This window comes from Brienomyrus brachyistius, chromosome 9 (genome assembly GCF_023856365.1).
Source record: "Brienomyrus brachyistius isolate T26 chromosome 9, BBRACH_0.4, whole genome shotgun sequence".
NCBI lineage: Eukaryota > Metazoa > Chordata > Actinopteri > Osteoglossiformes > Mormyridae > Brienomyrus > Brienomyrus brachyistius.
Window position 1 is genome coordinate 15,373,090 of NC_064541.1, and position 4,075 is coordinate 15,377,164.

A 4,075-nucleotide genomic window follows, 5' to 3' on the forward strand; every position below is an offset into this window, starting at 1 on the left:
TTTATGTTTATTTATAAGCAGAATTTAAGGGGGAAATGAAGCGACTTGGACAGAGCAAAATATGAATAAACTAAAAGAACCGCAAAATAACATAACTAGGGAACAGAGAAAAAAACAAGAGAGCAAGATTGGGAAAAAAACAATAGGTACAGACATGCAACTATGAACACAAAGTTATAAAGAGAATGACCGCCAAGAATACAACTAACAGGTTTCCAACTCCAGTGACTAACTAAGGAAATGAACAAAGGCAGACACTTAAATACACAGATATTAAAGACTATGAAGGGGCAGGTGTGGACCTTAACAAAATGTAAGGAAAAGTAGTAAAGATGTTCCAAGGTTCTTGGTTGATCATTTGAGTACAGACAGTGTTAGCAAATCGTGATCAAGCCAGGGATGGGATGGGGGTCCAGTCGGCACCACTAGGGTGATAAGGAAGATAATTGAATTACAATCATCAGAAAGTCTCCATCCTGTCCTGTCCCATCCCTGCTTCAGGCTCCTCACAGTCCAGGGGGTCTCTCTTTATATGTAAATCCACTCACAACACCTGCACACAGCACCTTGCTGGGGAGGGAGAGGGTCTTTTGGGGTGTAAATGGGGGTGAAGAACTGCCTTTAATTTGTATTTGAGCTGCCTTTCAGTACCCGGTGTATGTCTACGCTGTATCACATTATAATATTTTTTACTGTTCAACAAACCACCGTTCTGCTGAAACTGCAGAGTCTCTGCAAGCACATTCCTTAGAAAAATCAACCAATCAAGGAAAGTGCTGGGCAACAAGCAACAGGTGGAATAAATTACAATTTACAAACACAGGAACTGGGAATATTTGACAAACACTGAGGGCTTAACACTAGGAAAGACCAAGGACATAAGTACAAGCAAAACAGAATTAAACCAGGCACAGGCAGGAAAAATCATTTACAAGGACAAAAAGCAAAGACAGAGATAAACAACACCAACCACTAAGGATAAACCAGTAACAATAACCCAACAGGGCCAGCTTCAAACTCACGCCTCGAGGGGAGCAGCTTCTGAGCTGCGCATGTAACTCATAGAGCTACACAGCAGCCCAGGGAACAGGAACTGAGGAGCTACAAAACAGAGAGGGGGGAGGCAGGATGACCAGTGCCACCTGCTGACCAAAAGGGGACAAGACACATAGGACAGGGGCAGATGACAACCAGGCGGACAAACATGTACCTCCTCTGAAGTTTTTTGAAACACAGTGAATGGATCACTTATAGCACCTACAAAGTGCAGAAAACATTCATTTTAAGGTCTCTGCGTGTGGGTGGAGTGGTGGCTCTGAGGCTGAGTATATGTTCCAGCAACTGGAAAGTCGCTGGTTCCGTTCTGTGAATCCCAGGAGTGATCCTGTTCTGTTGGGCCCTAAGGTAAGGTCCCTAACCTGCAGTTGCTTCATCCCGGGTGTGATGTTAATCTACATCTGACCCTGCAAGGAGGTCCTCCAACTTCTAGGACAACTTGGGGGTTGGTGGCAGGACTGGCACTCCAGTCACCAGAAATAAACGCACACTGTTCCATTTGGACTAGTGTGGTGCTGAGGTATCACCTGCCGCATGGCTGCACTCAGGGTCTCATCCCTGAGGTGGTTTGTCGTGGTGGGTGTGGCAACGTGCTGCGATCAGCACGTGCTCCTTACCTGTCTATTATAAATATAAATGAATCTTGAACTTGATGAGTGTTAATTGTAGTTGTATGGATGATTAAATAAAAGCTGAAGAAGAGACACACGCTGTGCGTGTGAGGAGGGAGCCGAACCAGAAGGGAAAGCTTTCAATTTACCAGTCGATCTACGTTCCTGTGCTCACCTCTGGTCATGCGCCTTTGGTAATAACAGAAAAAGTGAGATTCCGGATACAAGTGACTGAAATTAAGTAACTGGGCTCAGCCTTAGAGGTAGGATGAGGAGCTCAGACATTCGGGAGGGGCTGAAAGACACGTTTCTGTATCTCTCGGCTGGCCTGAGAACGCCATGGTATTCCTTCGGAGGAGCTGGAGGCAGCTGGTGAGATGGAGGTCTGGGCTCCCTGCTCAGACTGCTACCCACATGACCTGGTGTATTAGGATGAATTCATGGACGATTACGTCACCCACGTATATGGAATTAATCCTTTTACTGTAATATTCTGGGAGGTCGTAATTGTGGATTAATTCTGATCGTGTGGAGACTGATCGTCCTGAAGATCAATCGTCCATGATTCACCCAGAATGTCATTGAACATGTAATTCTTTGCCGATCCCCCGCAAACCCTGTGCAGCCATAAAGAACTTCGGCTCATGAAAGAAACCAGGATGCTTATCTGAGCCATTAGATCGGCATGCAAAATGCTTATCTTGGTTTCGGGAGACAGAGGGGGGTCGTTATCTAGCACCCTATGTTGTCGGTAGGGGGGACGGGGAGGCATTGCGCAAACACCCGGCACCAGGACGCCTATTGTATTTTATTATCACAAGCAGCAACACTCGGACAAAAGGGGGAATTGGATAACACCTTGCCCTGAGGGGAAGGGGTGAGTCTGGCCAGATCACCCCCTGCCCACAGGTAGCACCCAATTTAGTATTAAGGACGGGGAAAACTCAGTACTGACCGGAGCTCAGCCGTGGGATAGAGCGCGCATCGCCCGGCATTTCTCGGGACTCACGTGTTGGTCTCCTGCCAGGACTGAAAAGGGCTCCCCAGTCCGTGTGTGAAGGTGGGTGATGATGGCACGCCCGAGTGTAAATAGTTTAGCAGCTGCTTTTGCGTTCGATTGATTAAGAGGATTAATTATCACCGCTTGTGATAATAGTTCGCCTTACTTATTTTTATTGTTGCTTCCTATACATATATATACGTATGATTCATACTATTCTATATCTCTGGTGGTATAAGGTTGTCTTGCATTGTTTTTAATTGATATTGATTTTAATGCGAGGTTATCTTGTATCACTTTTATTAAAGTGTTTTTTTTTTAGTGAACCTAAGCATGCCTGTTTATTCCTTCGAGAGCCCTATATCCCTCTTCTCCTCCATTTTAAGACACCATGGTATTCCTTCGGAGGAGCTGGAGGCAGCTGGTGAGATGGAGGTCTGGGCTCCCTGCTCAGACTGCTACCCACATGACCTGGCCCTGGATAAGTGGCAGATAATGGAATGTTATGGAAGAAAAAAATGAGCTGATCCGGGGATGGCTGACAGTTAAAGTTGCTGACCGAGGGGGTCCTTCCCAGCAAATTGTACTGCAAATTACACATTTCTGGGATATTCCACAACACTGGCAGAACTGCTATGAAAACACCAGGAAGGGGTGTAATGTCAATATTATTACTCCACCGGAAACATTTAGAAATCTAGTTCTGCCTGGAACATGATTAAACTTTTGGTTAAGAATATCACGTCATTTGACGTCTGTCCTCCATCATCTAAAAAGAAATGTTACTTTCATTTAGAAATAACCGTGTTACCGGCAGAAATGCATAGTTGCTATAGCGTTAGGCGCCATTGGGCGCTGCGCCCATTTAGCGGCTTGCCTAAAATGTTACCAACAGCACTTCCGCAAGAAACGTTGGGAGTGATAACAAATGGTTGTTCATGAACCTGCCAAGGTCAATGAAACTGATATGTTACAGTAAGGATTTAACTAAATTGGTTAGTGCACCGAATTGGAGAAAATGGAACTCCAGTAAGTTGCATTGTCTAAAATGGGGAGAGACTAAAATTTACTATATGTCAATGTTTGTTATTCCTCTTACTTGCTTCAACTAAAAAAAAAGTGTTTTCCTAAAGGAATCTCCTAGTCTGGATTTTAATGTTAGGCAAGGACATTGAAGGGTATATCAATCAGCAAGTCCTAGAATTTTAAGTGCTTGAAGAAGATTAAACACCCATTCAGTAATGAGGAGAGGAGCCGCCCGGGGTCAGAGCTGCATTTAACTGCATGTTTAGTGTGGATGCTTAACGAGACAAAGATTTACAATATTCCTGAACATACTGTATGCATGGTCTTTGTCTAGAATTCCAGATGCTTCCTGAATGGCAGGAAAAGAAAAAAACACGCAGTC